This window comes from Lemur catta, chromosome 1 (assembly GCF_020740605.2).
Source record: "Lemur catta isolate mLemCat1 chromosome 1, mLemCat1.pri, whole genome shotgun sequence".
Classification (NCBI taxonomy): domain Eukaryota; kingdom Metazoa; phylum Chordata; class Mammalia; order Primates; family Lemuridae; genus Lemur; species Lemur catta.
In genome coordinates, this window is record NC_059128.1 from 193,293,981 (window position 1) to 193,318,203 (window position 24,223).

Sequence of the window (24,223 nt, forward strand, 5' to 3'; positions counted from 1 at the left end):
CATATTCATTTAAGGTTCATGCATATTTTTCTGTGACTTGGTAGCTCATTTTTATTTCACTGATGAATAATATTCCACTGTATGGATGTAACACAATCTATTTAATTTTTCACTTATTGAAAGACAACGTGGTTGAGTTTAGTTTTGGGTAAATATGAATAAACATGCTAAAAACATTTGTTTGCAGGGTTTTTTGTGGTTGTAAATTTTCAAATCATATTGTCAGGGCAGCAGTTGTTTGTTCTCAGTTCTTGATGTGCTGAAGAATGTCCAGACACACTGAAAGCAAATAAGCACAAAATTGAGAATGAGGTTTATTGAGGAAGAGCAAGACAGGTTTACAAAGCAAGAGCAAGATACATTTACCACAGGCAAGGAATGGGCCCCCTATTCTAACAAGAGGCCCTGGTAATGGTCTGGGGTCTTGTTTTATAGTGTCCGGACTGTGACCTCATGGTTCAAACATCACCATTGAATTACTTTGCTAGACAGTTAATGACATGACAATTAACCTTAGGTTACTCTACGTCACTGTTCAAATCCCATTGTGTCTGGACTACCTGGCCTCTGGGCTGGGGGATTCCCTGCATTCTTTTGCAGATTGGTGGATAATGCATTCCTCCTTCCCTCAGGTGTGGCAGGATCAAGGGTGGAGCAGCACCAAGACTCAAGGGCGGGGCAGCACCAAGATGGGGTGCTTGCTCTTGTCCTTCTTTCCAGGTGTGGCAATTACCTGAGGCAGCACCAAGGTAAGGTACCTGCCTTTGTGTCCCTAGGAGAGCCAGAATCCCTCACTATCTATTTAACAATATGAGTAAATACCTGGGATTTTGCTTGATTGTACAAGTTTTGAAGGAAACTCAAAATTTCTTTCAAAGCTGTGCATTTTTGCATTCCCTGCAGGAATAAAGAAGAGTTTTTGTTGTGCTACAACCTTGTCAGCATTTGACATTGTCAAATTTTGGGATTTTATATTTTATCTCACTGTTGTTTAATTTGCAATTCCTTAAACACAAATGATGTTGAGCACCTTTTCATATTTATTTGACATTGTTACATCTTTGGTAAGGTATCTGTTTAAAACTTATCCTCATTCTATTTTATTTTTATTTATTTTTTCATTTTTTTTTTATTTCAGCATATTGCCCTTGCCCCCTCTCCCCACCCCGAGTCAGAGCTTCAAGCTTATCCATTCCCCAGATGGTGCACATTTCACTCATTATGTATGTATACACCCATCCCCCCTCCCTCCAGCATCTGCCCGACACCCAATTAATGTTATTCCTATATGTGCTCTTAGGTGTTGATCAGTGAAACCAATTTGATGGTGAGTACATGTGGTGCTTATTTTTCCATTCTTTAAAAAACACATTTTGGCTTCTAAAATTTTCTCTATTATTTGTTTTCTATTACACTGATTTCTACTTTGCTCTTACCTTTATGTTTCTTCCCATGTTTTTTCATTATCATTCAATTCAACATACAGATGCTCCTCAACTTACAATGGGGTTACATAAGTAACCCCAAAAAACCCATTATAAGTCAAAAATATTATAATTCAAAAATGAATTTAACACCTCAATAAAACCATCATGAAATTGAAACCTTATATGTTCAGATGCTCCTCAACTTACAATGGGGTAAAATCCCAAGAAACCTATTGTAAAGTCAAAAAATCATAAATTGAACCTTTTTAAGTAAGGAACTGTCTATATATTTCTGGTTTCTTCTTTCATTCTCTCCTATTTGAAAGTGTGTTGCAGAAATTCTATTTAAATTAGAAATTTGATTTAAATTTCTAATTTAATTCCATTGTGATGACAGAACATACTCCATATAACATCAGTAGTTTTAAATTTATTGAGTCTCGTTTTATGGTCTACCATATGGTAACTCATTGTGTATATTCTATCTGCACTTGAAGAGAATATATATTTTTCTGCTGTTGGGTGGGGTGTTCTACATATGTTATGATTATAACACTTAGGTAAAGCGGTTTGATAGTTTTGGTCACATTTTCAGTGCCCTTCCTAATTTTTTGGTCTCTGTTGCCTACTGAGAGAGGGCCGTTAAAAATATCTAGGATTATGGATTTGTCTATTTCTGCCTTCAGGTCTACCTTTAGTTACATTTTTGCTTCATGCATTTTGAAGCTCTGTAATGAAGTATTAAACATTCAAGATTGTTATATAAATCTCAGTGAATTAGCAAATTATTTCCTTGAAATCTACTTTTTTTGATATTATAACCATACTAGGATTCTTATATTTAGTGTTTACATAGTATATCATTTTCTGTATTATTTTACTTTCTGCCTGAGTCTTTATATTTAGAGTCATATATCGTAAACAATATATAGTTGGGTATTGCTTTCTATTCAAGTTTGGCAATCTCTGCCTTTTAATTAGAGATTTAGGCCACTTAAATTTACTATATGAACAAGAAAGCTTAAATTTATCTACTTGTTTTCTACTTGTGCCACTTGTATTTTATTTTTTTGTTTGTCTGTGGAGTTAACTGAGCTAAGCAAGTATCTTTTAATATTCTATTCTGTCTTCTCCATAGACTTTTGAGCTATTCGTGTGTGAGTCTGTGTGTGTGTGTGTATGTGTGTCTATTCCATGGTTTTCTATGGATTAAATATATACATCCCTAATTCATATCAATCTACTTTGAATTAATTATTATATGCCTACATGTATAGTATAATGTAACAATTATAAAACAATGATTAATTTTGTTCTATCCCTGTATATCTGCTTCCCTACCACCCCCTACACATATACTTTGTTCTGGAAAAAAGGACAACAAACTGAAAAGTCAATTTGGGACCCAAAGGCATTGAGTGGGAGCTGTGCAGACAGGAATAGTGAAGTAAAAACCTTAGTTTTCTCCAGGAGCTTACTGCACAGGAAACAAATTCAAGCAACTACTGCAAATAATCTTTTCCTGAATAAACAAGCAGCATGAACTCTGTCAAAGAAAAGCAATACGTTATAAAACAAAAATGTTATTATAAGCTCTCAGAGATAGTGAAGTGAGTCTTTGTCTCAATTTAATTTTTTGTAATTATTTTTAAAATTGTTAATATTTCAAATGAACTGTAAAGCAAAAAATTAAAAAGCATAAGGCAACAGCCACTAATGATGTGTCCACTATTTAGATGTAACAAATGTCAAGATTCTGTCATATTTACTTCTAATTTCTTTCATTTCTTAAGAAATAAAACATTACAAGTACATCTAAAGGCTGTTCTCTCCATCCCATTTTCCCACCTCTCTCTCACATGTAAGTACTTTCCTGTAACTGGAGTGTACCTTTCTGGACCATGGTTAAGGAAGAAGAAATAAAGGAATGGTCTCTAATTTACTATTATGACTTTTAGATCTTAACTTGTTAATAGTGTGGTTCAAATATTTCACATTTTACTAATTTTGAAATGTATTTATTAGTTTCTATGACATGCATTAAAATCTCTATGTTTATGGACTATAAATTTCTTCTCCTACTCCTGTTCAGTGTTTTTCATATGTTTAAGAGGTTTTTTTGAACATAGGAGATCACAATGTTTTTATCTTATTTTTCCTTATTTCATTGTATGGTGACTTCCTCATGTTTAGATTCAGTATAAAGAAATGTCTTAATTCAATTCATTAATTTAGATAAGTTACTTTCTCAATGTCTCTTTATCACAGTTTGGTTATATTTAAATGGGGGTAATTATATGGCCCTTTAGTAAGGTTGAGAATTAAAAGAGTTAATGTACATAAAATGTTCAAAAAAGACTTATCCTATGATAAAAACTAATATCTCTTAGGGCGTTCAGAATGTTAACTGTCACTGTTCTGTTGTCTAAGAGTTTAAGCAGAGATCTCTAGGGCCAAGAATAATAAGTGTACCCTCATCCTAAAGTAAGAAGTCAACTTGCCTATACAGGACATGTAAGGAGTTTGGCCATTCCAGGTAGCTTTTGATCTTTACTGACCTTGAAATTACAAAAGAAAGAAAGTTGAAAGGCCCATTGAGAATTTCTTTATAGAAAGTTATCAGGATGGCTTGGTAAATGCCCTTTACCCTTCTCTGCTCCTTTTCTATTCCTGGATGGGCCTAAAACAGCAGTTAGTAAGAGGATAATAAATTAGAGCAAGAAAATGAAGAGAAAAAATTCATTTCAAGGTTTTATATCAAAGATTACCTGACCTAAGATAGGTTAGAGTTGGCAAAAGAAGCTGTAATTGCATGAAAGTTTGGAAATTTTTATATTGGAATGAACTTTTCATAAATAACTAAAAACCTGTGTGGAAGGAAAAGTCCACAAAAATATATTCATGGAGAGCAGTGCAAAAGAATGAGGTTGCTTTTCTTCACCTTTGTCCACTTGTCAATAAACTAGCTGCTTTAGGGAAACTCACTTGAGACCCTTTGAGAATCAAAATCGAGCAATAAAGATATGTCTCAGGCTAATCAAGGACCCCTAGATAGAAAAATGGAGTCATGAGCTGCTAGAGTGAAATGACTGCTATGAGATAATTGCGACCTATTGAGAGTATTTGTAAGTAGCAACTACGGCAAGGAGATTTACTTATGGATAATTTGGTTTTACAGTGATATCAGGGGCAAATGTAACAAAATGTCAAGTGTGACTCTTTGGTCTCAGAGTTTTGTCAAAGATCCCCGAAGTCAAATACCCTCATATCTTAGAAAAGGCAATACATTATATTTAAAGGCCTCTGAAATATCTTGACACTCTGGCATACTAGCACATCGCCCACCTGCAGCGTACAATAGAGAAGAAGTTGAAGAGGCTTGCAGATACACATGATTTTTGTGGAAAGAGTTGTGTCAATTCTCCTCCCTCACTGGTAGCTAAGGCAGAAAGTTCTGAGAGTCACTTGGTGAGTTTTATATATATATTCCCTGAGTTTCAGAAACTGAAAAGTCTAAAGGCAAGTAGTTGGAGCTGGCTGGATTCTCCTTGGTAGGCAGAGAAAACAACTGAAGCTCCACTGGTATCAGTTCATAAGTAGACAAAAGAAACAAGACTAGCAAATTGGATTCTTTGTCTTCTCTCACCCAACAGAAAACAGATCACCATCATCTCTCTAATGGAGATCTTCAAACGATCAAACTATAAGACCAAATTCTCAATTACTACAACCACCAGTAGGGAAAAACTTATTATCGTTGAACTGGACACAAAAGCAAAAACATATAATCACTAGGAAAAACAATAATGATAATAATAAACTAGAGAAACAGCAAATTTAAATTTCTGGGCTTCACTCTGAAACCCAAGACAAGACCTGCCTCGCCTTAAGCAGCCCATGAGGTGCACTTTTCTGGCAATGCAGTTTTTCCTGACTTCATCAGGTGAGTCCATTTGGGCATCATAGTAAATGACCTCTGTAATTGTTAAGTGTTAAAAAATTAAAACACCAAATATAAAATGAACATATTTCAAAGATTTTATTTGACTCAACATTAACAAGGGAACTAGTATCATGATAAAGTCATACCAAGAAGCATTTAAGAAGCTAGGATTTTTAGGCAATGATAGGATATAATTGCTGGATTACATTCAAATTGGTTAATGCCTATAATCTGTAAGCTTTGGAGATATTCTTTAAAGAGAAAAAGGTTATTTGTATGTCTACCAGTCAAAAAATACGTGTTAACTTCAGCCTCTCTTGGATTATAAAAGAGCCCAGTAAATAAAAAGTCTAGATAGTGAAGCCCAACATGGCTCTAAGAAGACTTAGTAACTTCCGTGTTTTGCTTATTTTGTCTATATTTGTATGTTAGGTAGTTTTCTTCACTAGAAATTTTCTATTTTTTGATTGTTCCTTTTACAATATTAATTTATTGCCTTATGAATATATCTTTGAATGTAGTAATTAGAATTTTTTTTAATTCTCTGTATTCTGAAGTTCTTCTGTGTCTCCTAATGTTATATATTCCATTTTCCATTTCATCTTTCACATTCTTTTTATTGTTTTTTCCCCCCATTATCCAGTGATCCTTGATTCTTCATTCACTTGAACAGTTGAAATATGTTGATTCATATAAGGAACTAACAATGGCTTTTATTATGACCTTAGATGCTCTGTCTTTAATATATTGACTTTTGCATGGAATGGCTGACCGTATATTCTATCATACGGCTTGATAGTCAGAGTTTTCTATAGAATGCATGGACAGCAAGTAAGCAATTATGTTGGTGATTCCCAACATTTCCAAAGTCAAATGGATTTGTGGGATGATATTCCTCAATGTTGTAGGGGATTAAAAAGGTCTTTTTCTCTTCTCATCCCGGGTTCATGGCTGAGGCCCCTGTAACAAAAGATAGATTAATAAGAGAAAAGCATGCATATTTATTTAATATATGTTTTATGTGATAAAATGGCCTTCATAAAGAAATGAAGACCCCACATAAACAGTTAAAACTGAGTGATTTTTAATAGTAGGTTTGATGAAGAGTAGACAGTCAGGGAGATACATGATAGGAAGATAAAAGGGTATGATCTTGTAGGGGAAAAGAAATCTATTTTCTTCCCATTAGGTTCATGGCTGACGTCCCTATAACAAAAAACTAATAAGAGGAAAGCATGAAAATTTATTCAATATAAGGTTTTTTTGACCTAGGAGCCTTTATAAGGAAATGAAGACCCAAAGAAACAGGTAAACATGTATTTTTATACTTAGGTTTGATGATGAGTGAAGAGTCATCAAGAAATATGATCATGGGACAAAAGTATATGATCTAATAACAGTAAACTGGGAGGAACTTAGCAAGGGCTATTTGTCCAGGTTCTTCTTTGCATCCTTGTGTCTTCAGAGATAAAGATGTTCCTTTCCTCCAGGTATAGAGAGAGCACTTTTGGAATGAGGGGTTTATTACCTGCAGCAGGGGAGAAAGGAGAGGGAAGGTCAGAGTGACCTCTCTAGATTATTTTTACTTGCTTCAGGGAAGAAGGAAAAAGGGGAAGTGAAAGTGATCTTCTTGTTTCTGCTGTTTTCTCAAATGCCAAGTTGCCGTATTTCAGAGTAGTGTGTCCTGAACCCCATCAATTGAAAGGTAGTAACTTGGGGGTAACTCAGTGCTGGGACACAGGAAATGATTCCCTGAAGCATGGCACTTTGGCATGCTGAGCACCTTGAATGAAAAGATATTAAAAGGGCCTTAGAAGCAGCCTCAGAACCAAAGACATTCTGTCTATTGTTCTTCTCCCCAAGTGCAGGATGGAACTCTCTCCCTGAAGTTCCCTTATTTGAAACTCCTCCAGAAGGAATACAATTGCCTTCAATCTCCTCCCTGAGATTTCATTAAACAGGGAGAATTAAATTCATCTTGCAGGAAGGAACATCACTTAGGAATGTCCTGACACCTAAACCCACTTTGTCACAAGGTATTGTCCTTTGATCCATTCAACTTCTAGAGAGAATCATTTACAAACTATTGCTTGTTCTTTGGACCAATGCAATTCCCCTGAAAATCATTTACTACCTGCTAAAAATTGCCTTCATCCCCCATTTCCCTCTCTCCTATGAAGAGGGTATTTAATCCTTAACCATCTGTCTCTTCTTTGAGTCTCGTATTTTGTATGGCTCCTATGTACTCTTTCACATTAATGAATTTGTATGTCTTTTCTCCTGTTAATCTATTGTCATTTTATATCAGCAGAGGAGGGAAACTTCAGAAGAGGAGGGAACAATTCCCATCACCTCATCAACAGCAAGTCCTATTTGTTCAGCTTCTTCTCTGTGACCTTTGTCTTCAGACATAAGCATGTTCCTTTTTCTTGGGTATGAGAAGGGCACCTCTCACATACAGTTCTTATGACCTATTTCAGGGGAGGGTCAGAAAATCTTTACTAGGTTTTATGACCTGCTTCAGGGGAGAAGAGTGAGGGGAAGGTCAAAGAGACCTTTTTACTTGTGTGGTTTTCTCAAATTCCTTCAGCTTAAAATATTGAATATGCCAAAGTCCATATTTTGGGAAGCATGTCCTGAATCCCATCACTATCATAAAAATAGAAATGCAACTAAATATTTGTCATCCAAAAGGCTACCAGAATGGTTAAACAGTAGACAAGAGAGCTTTATTGGTAATGTCAGTTTGCAAACTAGAAAGAGAAAGTAGACTGAAGGTGTCCCCTCTTCAAAGAGGGGAAGGACAGGTTGGGTTTTATGCCTCACAGGGACAGTATCCTGCACATTCAGCAGGTTTGAGGGAAAACCTATATGTATTTATGAGGGGAGCCAGCTCAAGCAGGTTGGGTAAACATATCTAACATACATCCCATGTTCACTTTGGGGTGGGGTTTTAGCATTAAAATGAGGTGAAATTTGGCTCTTTATGTCAAAGGTTAAACTCTAGGACACAAAGACAGTTTACCTGCAGCCTCCATAAACTGGCTGAAACTGGCTTAATGTCTGAAATAACTTACCAGAAAAGAATGTTTGTAAGGCTGGTCCTGTGTCCAATCACAGCTATAGTTGTCTGAGTTGTAAATAAACTTGATAGTTGCTATTGTTAGGGAGTTTAGCAGTGGTGTGGTTTTGGTTTTTCTTGTAGTCAAAGGGATTTAGAAATTTACTGTGCCAGCCCTGATCTTGAACCCTTGACTTTTGGATAACTTTGTTTCCTTAACCTTAGGGCATGTCCTTAGGTGATAAAGGAACAACTATTTTGGTATCTCAGATCACATATTGATATCTTAATTTTTAAATGCATAATTTAAAAGCACGTTTTATAAGAACTTAATAAAATTTATTAAGAGAACAATGACTATGATAAGAATCTGAGTTTAACTCTTTCTGCTCATAGTCTATCATGAAGAAAGCACTTGACAGAATATCTGGTTATAAGTATCCTTGCCATTGGTTTTATTATTATAATTACTATTATAACATAAAATCTTATTTTTAAAAATAATGAGAAAATTTTAGATAGTATAATACATGCATTTTTGCATGTCCCAAATTTTTCTGTGTATAAAAAGAGAATTTCCTATTAATATACTGGCATATGGTAATCTAATTTTTTCCTTTAATTTATACTTTGCTAAACTTTATCATTATTTTTCATGAGTCTAAATCTAAGACTCAGGGAAGTGTTACAATATGTCCTCAAACGTTATACAAAACAGACCACCGTAAGTAATGTAACCAACACTCAAACCCATTTGTATCAGCTAAGTTTTATTGCTAGTATTGAGAAAAATAGTTATAATCTGAAAAATAGTCACAATAGATATAATTGAAATGGTATGCTTCTGCTTGTTTTTGTGATTGTGTTAATCTTAAATATGAAAAACAACATCCTTGTTAATGTGTTACACTTCAACTTACATTGTCTACTTTTTTTCTCAGAACATATATTAAAATTGAAGTTTACTGAGTTAAAACACAGTGCTGACTGGAATTGGATCTCTTTGAGAGAAAACAGTTGAAAGGAAAACAAAAAGAGATGAGAAGGATGAGGAAGATGGAATGATGCCAGGGGAAATAAAATGTTCATTTTACTCAAGGACATGTGAAAATGAAAGTAGTTATGCTTTTAGAATAACTTTAAAATCTCTTTATGACTAAAACTAGATTTATGATTAAAGTATTTCATTCATCAAAATATTTACATTAAACTTTCTGTGTATTCCAAATTCTCATACCATTTTAAAATCTTATAATCTTTTCAGTTTCACAGCTAATGTTTTTAAAGGATGATCTTCCTATTTATAAAATATAGTAACATCTGTGTTTTTAAAATTCACCACCTCAAATAATACTAGCCAGTTTTAGTTTATTTGGGCTGCTGTAACACACCCATTGATGGGCAGCTTATAAACAGCAGAAATCTATTTCTCACAGTTCTAAAGGCTGGGAACTCCAAGATCAAGGTGCTGGCAGATTCAGTGTCTGGTAAGGGCTCTTTTCCTAGTTCATAGATAGCACCTTCTTACTATATCCTCACATTGTGGAAGGGACAAGGTATCTCTCTAGGGCCTCTTTCATGAGGACACTAATCCCATTCATAATGACTTTGCCTTCATCATTTAATCACCTCCAAAGGACCCACTTCCTAATACCATCACACTGGTTATTAGGTTTCAACATATGAATTTCTGGAAGACACATTCAGACCATAACACAGCTTATTAATTTGTCTAGAAATAATTAGAAATAATTTAAGAGAAAAAGTTACTTTTCAAAAGAAAAGACAGACAAAACACAGACTTACAAATGTGTTGGGAGAAAAAAAATTATCTTCTCACTTAGGTTCATGGCTTGCAAATTAATTGCCAATAGACAGATTTAGAGAAGAAAAAATAATGTTGATTTAAATACTCACAGGAGAGCTCCCAATAATGGAAAAACTCATGGAATACCTGGAGTAAAAGTTTATATACAGCATTGCACTCTAGCAGGGGCAACTGAGCAAGACAGTCTCAAAATAAATAAATAAATAAATAAATAAATAAATTTTACATCAACTCTGGGAGTTGAAAAGGGTCCCTACAACTGGTAGACCTGGAAACTTCTACATTAATGATCTTCATGTTATTATATTTCAAGTCTGAGTATGAAATGCCTGCACTTTTATTGAGGTTTTAAAATGAATGTGTCTATCACATGGTTCTTGTTTTGAAATTTGTCATGTTTAGGTAACTAGAAGATATTTTGTGAGATATGGATCATAAAGCCAAATTTAAGTTGTTTATATTTATTTTACTTTTAAGCATATAAATATATGTACATCTATACTTAGTTTTAAATTTACACTAAAAATAGTTCAGATTTTTAAACTGAAGTAAAAATTTAAGATTTGAGAAATGTGTTTAGAGCTTTCTACAAAAATTAATTATAAAATTCTTATCTGCTATGTTTCAGCATCACAAAATATATCAGCTGAATGCTTCTTAACTAAAAATTGTGTTTGTAAAGCTGTAATTTCATTCTGTAATTCTCATCTACAGCAAATTAATACTTCTCTCCCCAGTGATAGAAGGGTACTTGGCAGAAAGTATACACACAAATGTTTGTTAAATAAACAAGTAGATGAACAAATACTTTCTCAACTGGAAGTGTTATGTATGTATATAACATAGAAGGAAAAGAAAAGATAAATTGAATTTTAAATGATTAGAGATAATTTTTTTCTGAACTTTTTTGGGATGATAATGCATGCCAGCTTTTGCGGAACAGTCCTGCTTTGTACTTGTCCTACCATAAGTCTTAATAATATTCCTATTCATTCCTCAAAGCATCCTGGTTTGGACAATAAATTATAAGGTTCTTGTACTTACATTTCACGTGGGATATATTAAGTGTGTATGTGAAAGAGAATAGAGAAATGACTGGGTTGCTTCATTATTTTTATTTCTTTTCTGGTCCCCGAAGTAAATATTTGAAATCCCTGAACTATGGTTTTCCTATATGAAAATGAGAAGTTTCTACCTCAAAATATTACTTTGTTTGCAAAAACGTAGTGCCTACTGTTCTCTATGTAGTATGAGTAAGAAATCAAATTATATTATGTTAACCCAATGAGATTTAAATGTGCTTTGTTACCATAGCATAACCTAGCCTAATCTAGTCTATATTAGCTGCCAAAATATCCTTCTTAAGTAGTATCTATCAGTTACCTATGAAAAACAATTGCAATATTTGCTTTCCAAGCTGTTCACCATGTATCAACCATTAACATACCTCAACCCTCTACTCTGCTGAAGTCAGATGGACACTAATATTTTGTCCATATTGTCCATAATCCTTTAATGAGGAAAAATGTCATGGAATTTTAGAGTTGGAAGAGATAGATCTTAGGGATAATATCGTTCAACTTCACCATTTGTGCTAAATCATATGGAATAGCATAACTTAAAATAGGCTCTGGTAGTCACACCTTATGTGGACTCAGCCAAAGTACTTAATCTTTATGAATTTAATTTTCTTAACTGTCAAAGTGCAGATAAGCACACCTTCTTGTCAGGTTTGCTTAAAGGATTGAGTAAGCAAATTTAAGTGAACCCATCAGCACATTGTGGTCACAGGACATCTACATATCCCTTTGTTCCTTACAGGCTACATCAGGCTAAACGGGTAAAGAGTGGTAAATCTAGAACTTACAAATAACATCTTTAAAGAATTTTATAGCTTTATTTTCATATCCATTAGCTATTTCATATAAACTTTACAACCAACTTGTTATTCAGGCTGAACAGGAATTATTATTATATCTATGTTCCAATAATTAATTAAGCCCTGAAGGGTGTGATTTGTCCAAAATCATCATTAGCAGAACTAGAACTCAAACCCACAGCCTCTAATAACATTATGCTCTTTCTTTTCCACCACCTAAAGCATAAACATGTTGCTGTGTACCTTTTAGCCAGACCTTTTCCACTAGAAATAACTTTTGTGTTAAATCTCTATTTCTTATTTTTTCAATACCCAGTCCACAATATTAATAGTTGTTAAAATCGTATGAAATACTAATTTATATATTTTAGAGGATATTTATTGAAAAAAAAATTCAAAATAAATTCCTATGTAATAAAGAATTTGGCTGGCCTTTTTCTCCAATTCCTGGATGGTAGTCTCTAAATCCTTAAAATTTCCTTAGTGAAAGGAATGTTTTTGTCATTAGTGGTGGATCTGTGATAAGGTTTTGCTAGAGGTATTCATGAGGGGCCCTAGATAAATTTTGCTGATGAGACAAGTCAGGATAGAGGCTGTCCAGCCAGAAAAACCAACAATGTGATTAGAGGTTTAGGGGCTTTGAACCATGTGACATCAGCACAAACTCTGGGTAGGGGAGAGGAGCTAGAGATTAAGTTCAATCTTTTTTTAATCTATACATATTTTTATTTCAGGATATTATGAGGGTACAAACATTTTGGTTACATTTTATGACTTTGCTTCACCCAAGTGAGGATTAGAGGCATGCCCTTCCCCTCTACAATGCTCACCACTTCCATTATTTGTAAATTTACCCAACCCTTTACCACCTAATCCCTGGAGAATATTACTGCCATGTGAGCACCATAGTGTTGATCAGTTAGTGCCAATTTGATGGCGAGTACATGTGGAGCCTATTCTTCCATTCTTGTGATACCTCACTTTGGAGGATGGGCTCAAGCTCTATCCAGGAAAATATAAGAGGTGCTAGATCACCGTCATTTCTTATAATTGAGTAATATTCCATTGTATTCATATGCCAAAGTTTAATAATCTACTCATGAATAAACCATTGGAACAGGACTTAGAATCCAGAGATGAAACCATCCGCATATGGTAATCTAGTCTTTGACAAAGCAGACAAAAATATACACTGGGGAAAAATCTCTTTTCAATAAATGGTGGTAGGAAAACTGGATAGCTACATGCAGGAGATTGAAACTGGATCCCCACCTCTCATCTCTCACGAAAATCAATTCAAGATGGATAATAGAGTTAAACCTAAAGCATAAAACCTTAAGAATTCTGGAAGAAGATGTTGGGAAGACCTTTTCAGACATTGGCCTAGGCACAGAGTTTTTGAAGAAGACCCCAAAGCAATCACCACAGCAACAAAAACAAATAAATGGGATCTGATCAAATTAAAAAGCTTTTGCACAGCCAAGGAAACTATAATTAGAGCGAACAGACAGCCTACAGAATAAGAGAAAATATTTGCTCTCTACACATCTGATAAGTTCAATCTTGTAGCAAATTCTTGAATCAATCACATGTACCTAATGAAACCCCAATAAAAACTGTGGACACAAGGCACAGGTGAGGTTCCCTGATTGGCAATAATCTGCATATTGTCACAGTAAATGTGCCAAGAAGGTGACTCTTTCTGACTCCATAGGGAGAAAGCAATAGAGTTTCCTCAATTAAAACACTCCCATACTTTGTCCGATGCATCTCTTCTTTTGGCTGGTTCTGATTTGCATCCTTTTGCTGTAATAAAACTGTGCTCATAAGTATACCACTTCCCAAGTTTTGTAAGCAGTTCTGGTGAATTATTGAACCTGAGAGCGTAGTGGAAATTTTGAATTTATAGTCAGCTGGTAAGAAGGGTGGGTGGCCTGGGGACCCCCAAACTTACAATTAATGTCTGAAGTAAGGGCATTCTTTTGCAAGTCTGTGTTCTCCACCTGTGAAGTTTAGCCCAACTCCAGGTAATTGATACCAGAATTTATTGCTTAAACATACTTTAAAGTCAAGAATATAAATATATAATCTAGGAAGTGCCTTTTTTCTTACACTTTCAACCCATAGGTAAAAATAAACATTTCAGGTTACTTCATATTTTTTAAAGTTTTATGTTATGTTTGCATTAAATAATCAATGATATTTTCAGACCTTAGAATTTTTAATCATGATTTTTTAAAAAGAAAGTTTGTAGGGATAATTTATGCTATTCTGAATGTTCAACTATTTTATTTATTTTATGAGAACACAGTTTTCAAAATTATATCCTTATCTGATGAAAACATGACAGAAAGTTAACATTTTTCTTTCTGTGACATGGACAAATGGGTGTTTACATTATCTATCTTTCTGCATGTTTGAAATATTTTCTTAACTGTATCTGTGTTTCAAAAATGATTTTCCTTCCTTCCCTGGCGATGCTGAATAAATAAGGCATACAATAATTGAACAGTACAAAATAAGAGCATCACAGAAATTTGCAAATGTTAGAAATCAGGGCTTTTCTCCTACTTTCAGAGAGCCGGTGTGTTAAACAGCCTATTGTTGCATAGTGCTCTCTGTCAATCTGCTAGACAATACAATTAAAATTCATACCAGAAATGCATCCTCTTATTAAGTTGCTCTGCAGAATTGGGACCTCATTAGATGCGATGTTACACTGACTGCAGTGTTGTCGATTGGCGATCTCACCATGTGTTCGGCCCCATCGCTACCTGCCAACTCCATAATAATAAAAAGGCTATCATTCACAAAGTTCTCACCTGGTGAAATACTTTATTGTTGTGTATAACTCAAATGTTGAAATTTATTTTTTGATGAACTAACCTATTATCTCCTGCTTCTCACTGATAACCTCAATAAAATTTGAATAAATACTATCTTAAATTCATGACAGGATGATAAAACTATTTATTGCGAGTAAATCAATATTAGAAGTAAATTTTCCTCTTAATAATAAAACATATTTAATTTACATAAAGATTTATTTTTAGTGACCATTTGATGAACATCAACTTCATGTCAGGCAATAGGCTAAGTAGTTTTCGTGTATTCATCTTCCTATTTCTGTCTCTAAATCTTTACCAAGGAGATAGGATTTGCATACACCTTGCATTGAAATATAAACCTCACTAGTCAGGGCATTATCTCCATTTTCAATGACAGAACTAAGAAGCCAAGAATGGTCCTAAGGAACATAGCAGATACTCAGTTACTATTAGTTACATGAATGGTTTTTTCCCTTGTGTAAACTGAAATTAAAATATAACTTTTCAACATCACACAACTTATAGGTCTAAGCCTATAATTTGAAGGAGTGCTATCTATTAGTTACATAGCAATATTAGCTATCCAACAAATAGCTATACAGTAATAATGTATTCACCAACTGAGATGCCTCTATCTGGGAACCTTTTTCTTATTCTGGAGTTGTCAGAAAGTATGATAAGATTTATGACCAACCAGAAACAGTGAAGGTGTTGTATTGCTGTATCTAGCAGGATAAGAATTCCACAAAAGATTTGTCTTTTCTTGTTTGATGATGTATCCAAAGCTCCTAAACAGGGACTGGCACACAGCTGGCACTCCATTCAACAAATATTTTATGAATAAGTAAATTTTGTTTTTTACGTGAATGGTAATATTAGCAGAGTTTTAACACATTGACTGCCACACTAGAAAAAAATAATTTCTCTTAGGGCCACAGTGTTCTATTACGAAAATAGAATAAAAGCCTTGAAAACAAAACAACCCTTTCTAATTTAATGAAAAATTTGTTATTTTTTGTTTTCTTTGTTTTTCAATAAAAAAGTAACATAAAAACATGAAAATGAGTACTGTAAAAAGTAATGTGAAAACATGAAAAATAGTTCAGAAAGGTAAAGTGTTTTTCTTGACTTGTCAGGCGTAAGTGTAATTTAAAGGTAAACATAAATAGAAAAATGAAATGTATTGATTTCTATTAATTTAATCCATGTTTTTAGAATTAAATTGTCAATACTAACTGTAACAATAAGAACATCAACAAGTAAGATTTTCATGAACCAACTGCAAGGTTCTGCTCAGGTTTTTCCTCATAAGGCCTTGGGCTTAAAACTAGTCTGAGTTAAATACAACCCACATGGCAGTTAATGTGTTAAACATTTCAACATGAAAGCTACAATTTTAATAAGTGTTTTTTATTATACCATGTTTTATAATGCTTTTCAGTACTCTTTCCTATATTTTACTTGATACTAACAATAATTCTGCAGATAAGAAATCCAAGTGTGACTGTTACCTTTTAATAAATGTAAATGCTAAAGTGTTTAAGATCAAGTTAATTTTTCAAGATTACAGAATTACCTGAAAAACCATGATTTCATCTTGGTCTTCTACCAACTTCTTTTTAATAAAATAGATCTTTTTAAGGCATCAGAATTAATTGTTATTTGAGAAATTTTTATGATTTTAATAACTAAGAGCCACAAATATCATCACTTTGTTTAAGGAAAATAATGTCTGAAAATAGTACACCATATGAAATACTCAATATTTTGTGATAAATATATACTAAAAGTAGAAACTTTATGGCTTCACAAATTGCCTTTTCCTCTTGTTAAAACTACCTGAGAATAGGCTCCGTCTACTGCTAAGTTGGTTATTTAAATCAAGTAGATACTAGTCCTGACTATTAGTTGACCCTCTTTTTTAAAAATGAGTAAACATATTCTAAATGCTCAATAACTTTTAGTTTTTTTGCTTAAAACATTAATGTTTATTATCCCAAATATGATACACAGAACTCATGCTCTTGTAAATAGGTGTCAGTTGAAAATAATGTCCCAGGTCTATTGTTGGTAATGCTTGGTTAAATAAAGTTAAACAGGATTTTTTTGTTGTTGTTTGATTTTCATTAGTTTTGCTTTGCTTTGTTCTAAATGTAGAACAGCTTAGAGTGTTTAATTTACCATTTCACAGGGTGATTTTCTAAAATTGGAAGTACACTGAGCAGTATTTCTCTAATCTGTTTGGACCTGTAAAACAATTTCTCCTCAACGGGGCATTTTGTGGGATTACCTTCAGTGGATCACACTGTGAGAGATATTAATACTAGACAGTGAGTTTGTCTTATATTTGGCTAACTCTTCGTAACTGATAGTCTTAATTACTGGTTTCTGTAATTCATGATTCTTCTACTATTTTAGATTGTTACAACTATAAGGGGTTAAACTGATAAGTTCAGTGTTCATGCTGGTTATAAAATAAAATGGGAATAGAAAATGAAAAAAAGAATACTAATTTATTTTAATTCTGCTCCATTATAATCTAGTGTAAAACACCCTGTGACTTAGTATAAAATACATACTTATCTATTGCAGTTCAGTTGCCTGGTTTACATTTCCTTAAATTCAGAATTAGAGAATATTTCTTTTAATGACCTACAATTCACATTTTTAAATACTACCCCCTTTCTGTATTGTTAGAACACTTAACTATATAATATATTGCTTTAATGGCACACAGCTGGTGGGCCTAAGCTGCATATAGTGACAATTAGCTTATTGCAAAAATACAGAATAAAAAATTCCAACCCAGGTTTATAGGTAATGGTCAGCCTATTGAAGGGACTTGGTTGGGGAATTCACCAACCAAGGACATTATTTTTTAAAAAAGTAAGTTCAGCAAAATGAAAAAAGGAAAGAAAGTGGATACCATTAGATATGAGAGGCACATCTACAGGCATACTACCCTCAACGCACCAGATCTTGTCACATATGAGAGGTGGGATGAACAACCATGACACAGCAGAAGATAGGAGACAGTAAAGAGGATCTATTGACATGAGTCTTGGAAGATTCTCATTTGCATGGCAATGTTTTTAGAATATTAGGTTATGCTTCTTTGCCTTGTAGATCCAATCTTGCTCCTTGATTCTCCATTGGATTACCTATATACATGGTCTCAGATTTTAAATGCTGTTTAATGACCTCCCACTTTGAAAAAAACATATAGCTTGTTGTAGTGGCTTTTGTTGGTTATCCCAGCTATTTGGGAGGCTGAGGTGGGAGGATCACTTGGGGCTAGGAGTTGAAGACCAGCCCAGGCAACAGAGCAAGACCCCTTTTGTAAAATAAGGAAAAAATAGCAGAGCATGGTGGCTTATTCCCGTAGTCCCAGTTCCTCAGGAGGCTGAGAAAGGAGGATCCCTTGAGCCCAGAAGTTTGAGGCTGTAGTGAGTTACGATCATGCCACTGCACTCCAGCCTGGAGTGCAGAAAGAGACCGTATCTCTAAAAACGAAACACACACACACAAAAAAAACCCAAAATAGACAAAGCATACGGAAGTACTACTACAAATTATAACATAAATATTAGATATTAATTTGTATAAGCAATGGTTACATACTTAAACATACATTAATTTGTATATTGTAATACCTACATATGCATATAAAATTATAAAGGTTTAATTAAAAGTTTTTTAAAATGGGAGATTAATACTGAGTGAGGAGAGGTTGAAAAAAGTGCAAACACTCTATCTACTTAACTTGGGCTTCCCCCACAGGTTTTCTAAAGGCTGCAAAGCTATTATTTATGTCTGTTTCCCAAAAGTAGAACTGCAATAGCAGATTTTATGTTCCTGATTTATAAAGGGGGTGCTCTCAGGAGAAACTAGAAAAGAGTGAGGGGAGCAAGGTAGGGAAGGGGAAGGAGCTGCACAAGATGTGGTTTCAGTGAAGACTAGGTTCTCTCTGATCCCCCGAGACCCTTAGATCATAAATAACATGACAGTGTGTCATGACTTGAGATCAGGAAGCAGGGCTTTTGTTCACTTCCAACACCTCAGTTTGTTATTAACTGCGGACTGCAAGGTGGAAGGAGAGACAGGGTGTACCAACGTAACTGCCAGTCACTTTGAGGAAGGTGAGTGTGATGGTTACTTTAATGTGTCAACTTGACTGGGCCATGGCACGAGAAGACATTTGGTCATACAATAATTTAGGTGTGTCTGTGAGAGTGTTACTGGATGAAATTAGCATTTCTGTAGGTGGAACAGATTGTCCTCCCAATGTGAGTGGGCCCCATCCAATCAGTTGAAGGCCTGAGTAGAACAGAAAGGCTGACCCATAAATAAGGGTTCCTGCCTGACTGCCTTGGAACTGGAACATTTGGCTTTTTTTCTGGCTTCAGACTCAAACTGAAACATCAGCTATTCCTGGATCTTGAGCCTGCCAGCCTTCAAACTGAAACTAGCACCACTGACTCTCCTGGTTCTCAGGCCTTTGGACTCAAACTGGAGCTACCTGCACTATCGACTGCTGGGACTCCAGCTTACTGACTGCTGACCTTGGAACTTTACATCCTCCATAATCATGTGAGATAATTCCTTATGGTAAATTTCTTTCTCTCCATATATGCATACTATTAGTTCTATTTCTCTAGAGAACTCTGACAAATAAAGTGAGAATTGGCTTCCATAACCTAAGTGAAATCATCCAGAAAATATCAAAATATCGGTCAATGTGAGGTATTAGCAGAAGCACCCCCAGGAAGCAGTAAAAGCAGTCCCAGGAAATTTGGGTGGGGCACCGGCAACATCTGTTGCAAGTGTGTATTCTGCTTTTATTAGGTGACCCATGTCACACTAGGTTCTCCTTTATACAGTCTAGGAAATTGCCTACACGTGAAGAGTATCTCCATCCATCCTTTCTCTCCCAACTAGAGTCAATCTTTGCGAAGGTTGAAGTTCTGTATATGCAGTTACAAAATCTTTATTCTCTCAACTCATCTTAGAGTACCCTTCATTTCCTATGAATTTAAGCCTATATTTACCACATCATCTATTTGAAAATGTTTTTCAGGATTCTAAATTCACTTCATTTTTATACAGATATCCTACCATTTACTTTAAACAGTTATTTCTTATGCTAAACTACTGTAGCATGCTTTTTGGAGATCAAACATTTTAGAAAGACCTACAAAAATGCTATAAAGATCCAAAAGATGATCAGCTTATCATTTAAAGCTGCAGCACGTACTTTTAGCAAAGTTTTTGCTACTTTCTTACTTATTTCTGAGAGTGCAAAAACTCCCTTTGAAAATGAGACACGGAATCAAAGAATGCAATCATAAGTTTTAACACTGGGAGTTTTTCAGGGATATCTTGTCTAGTTTCCTTTATTTCTATACAAGTAAACTGAGGGAGAATATGAAGTGAGCTAAGAAATGGAGGATATATGTGAGAAAACTTTTTACTTTACATTTTTAAGTTTTAACACCTTGATCTGCAATTATTTCTAGTTGGACTTAGTATAAAGTCATTTATATACGATACACTTTTAATGTTGAAATCTTATTGCTCATGGCTCTAAATTCAACTCAAAAAATGCCTCAGATGCAATTTTCCAGTAAATGTTTTATTAAAAGGAATGTATTCTTTATAGAGAATAGACTATTGTGAACAAAATATACCTAAGATTTTTAAAATAGTTTATCATTACAAATCTTTGAAGAAAATAATAATAATGATGACAGTGGCAACAACATCAACAACATAGGCATATTAACACATTTAATCTCCAAATAACCCTGTAAAGTCAGTACTTTTATTACCCTGTTTTAAATATGAGGAAACTGCAGAAGCTGAACCCAGTCATTCTGGATCACAAAATTACCTTCTCGACCACTATATTCTTCTGTAGAACAAACATATTCTCAACAACTAACTACTATGTAAAACAGCTGAATACACATTTAATCCATACTCATACACATTTTCCAGAGACTTCTATGAACTGACTACTTGTTTTTTTGTTTCTTTTACCAACATAAAGCAGTGCACAGTTAATTAGAGGAAATCTAGTGATACAGTGGAAAATCATGTGCTTTAGCACATCACTTGATCAATGGGTGAGTAATGCAGTTTGCTATTTAATATGAAGATGACGGTCTTTATCCACTGTCAAGGGGAATATATGTGCAACTTATTTTACAATTAATGAAGGATTACATAAGCAATAATAATCACTCTTAGGAAAAAGTGCGATGCCACAGAAGTCAGGAGGTCTAGGGTGTAATTTCTACTTTCTAATTAGCCATTTGGCTTTAGCTAAGTCATTTAACTCTATTAGAACCATTTCTTCTATTTCAACATGAAGATGTTGGAGATTTGACCTAGATCAACTTGAAGTTTCCCTCTAGGTCTAGTCTAACATTCTATGATTTATGACCTAGACATCATTAATGGTGTGCTAATAGTCATAATTAAGCCCAAATGTAATATATTAGGTTACTTTTTATATGTGATAGGTGCTCTTGGATCTGAGGTTCCTATTTTTAATTTCTATGTTGAGATCCTCTTCTATCTCTTCCATGCTCTTTCATAAACCTTTGCTCTTAGAAAAGAAACAAAGTTCATGAAATGGAAAGAGATAGCTTAGGAACTTTTAAATTATTTAACAATTTAAAATGTAAGGATTAAAGGTCATTACTAAGAATAAGTTAAATATCTAAATTTTAAAAACAAACACTAAGTTAGCCAGTCTATCAGTTCCCTGTCTGAACTGGAAAGGAAAGTCAACACATTATCATACTTTATCCATGTAGAAAGTTATCCAATGTGTCAAGAGAGAAGAATGACTTTGGATCTACCCTCTGAAAAAGATGCTTTTCCTTGGCATTCTTTTGCTGTGATCCTTGGCTTGAACAGTTGGAAGCAGGCTGAAACAATTGGAAATCACTGAATTAGTGGGAGGTAAGGGAGCTATGTGCACCAGCTGAAGCAAAGTGAACTTTTCTGCCATGAAAAGCAGCTTAGTTATAACCCTCAGAGCTCAGACGTCAAATCCATCCCCAAGCAGGACAAGTGTGGGTAATATATGGAAAGGATATTTTAAAATCCGCTTGAGCTTGCCAATCTGGAGATTTGCCCAGGAAAGAGAGCCTCAGAAAAATCATGATGGAAATAAGCAAATTTTAACAAATTTATGCTGAACTTGAAAGCCACAGAAACTAATTGGAAAGAATCCCCTTGCTAAGCATATAAAGATTTCATCATTAATAATTACTATGACAAATAGTTCTAACTTTCTCTCATGTCTGATGCAATGACTAAATAGGTATGTAAATTAGTGTTGTGCAATATCATGATGGAAAAAATACTTTCCTCACATGTCCTTGTAAAGCTAATCCTGTTCTCTTGTCCCTAGCTGAATCCTAAACCATTTTTCAAACATGGCTATGCTGTCAAATAGAAGTGGTAGGGACATTTCTTTCTAAAGTCAGAAGCAGCTCAATTTGAATGCTCAAGAAAATCACAAAAGCTATCTTCTTTCCTTTAAAATAAAGGTATTTTTAACATCCGGAGTTACGAAAAATACTAAATGACACTAAATAATAATGAATCTTTTCTTTACTATAAACAGCGTCTTTCTGTCAGCAAAATGATGTCAATATGTTGGATAAAATACCTTCTATTAAAAACAATACTAATGATCATTGGCTATGTGTGTTAATGTCTTTTGCAGACATCAGTTGAATCATGACTTGTTCTAAATGAGATTTTTTAGTGAAAATGTATCACATAGACAAGCTAAACTATTTCCAGTAATATTGTAACAGCTTCAGAAGAAGACACTATGGTGTTAAAGACAAGCATATGATTCTTGGTGTTAGTGCCAGAAAGCTATAGTTTTAACGTGTTGAATCACTGCAAATGATGACATGAATGATTTGATTTGATAATAGCAATTTAATTTGAAGAAGGAGACATTCTTGTTCAAGGACTTATTTAAAATTTCTCGACAGAGTCACAAATAATGAAAATATGCCAAAATATTTTCAGATAACATTTTCTAATTATATAATTTATGGGATAGTGATTATTTTATAGGCAACAAGATAGATTTGAGTTGATGAAAGTACTCCAGATGAAGTATAATAATTATTTTTGCAAAAATATTTATATTTAGTGATTGAGATGCTCATCCTAAAGACATTGATTTTAAGATGCTAAATTCTACCACCTCAAATTAAAGTGCTATTTGAGGACTGGTAGATAAACAATATGTGGCTATATTTATTAACAATAGAGAAATTATAATATAATGGGATCCAGAGCAACTGAAATAAAATAAAAATCACTGAAGATTTAATTGGCCGAGCATCAAATTCATGAATGCACTCTACTGAATATATTAGTATAGATGCACTCACTTTAAAAGACCGCCATTAACACTATCAGCTCAACCATCATAGATCATTGCTGATAACCACACAGCAGTTATTACTACTGTACATTGTAAATGAAGCTAGGGTTTTAGATTATATGGTGGTGCAGCTTGGGATAAATTCTGACTAATTGTTAGAAATTAAAAGAAGCAATTTCAAATGAAAAGTGATGTTTAAAAAAAGGGCTCACTAGTAAAATGCTAGAAAGTAACTTCTTTTACTCGACACCCTTTAACTACCTCTAAACTTAATATAGTTTCTACTTTATTCTTTTCATAATAAGTGGCATACGACATGATTTGCTTTAGATTAAATCACACTTTCCAGATTTTTCAGTTAGGAGTCAATTTGTTGTACAGAATACATTATTTTGTTTTGGTAGTCTCATTCAAACTGTAATGAAATAATTGTGTAATTAGTTGTTTGATGGCTGTAATTCAGCAACTACTGTTTCCAAGATCATAGGTTCTGTGAAGACAGGAATAATGTTTACCATGTGAACAACAGCCCCAGCACATAGCACAGGGTCTTACATGGTAGGCAGTCCCTTAATAAGGAATTGTTCATTAATTGAATGAATGCATAGGACAATAGCTACTAACTGAGAGGAAAGGGAGTTCAAGTCAAACTACTGACTCCAAGCTCAGGGACTAGTTGAATTTGTAAATGACAGGGTAAAAACATCAAATTCATGGGTATGTTTCCCAGTGAATTCAAATATTAGTATTAAATAAACTATTAATATGTGTATAGCGAGTAGCTTGACCAAATCACTTGGTCATTCTTGTAGTATGATTTCATGGTTTGCTGTTT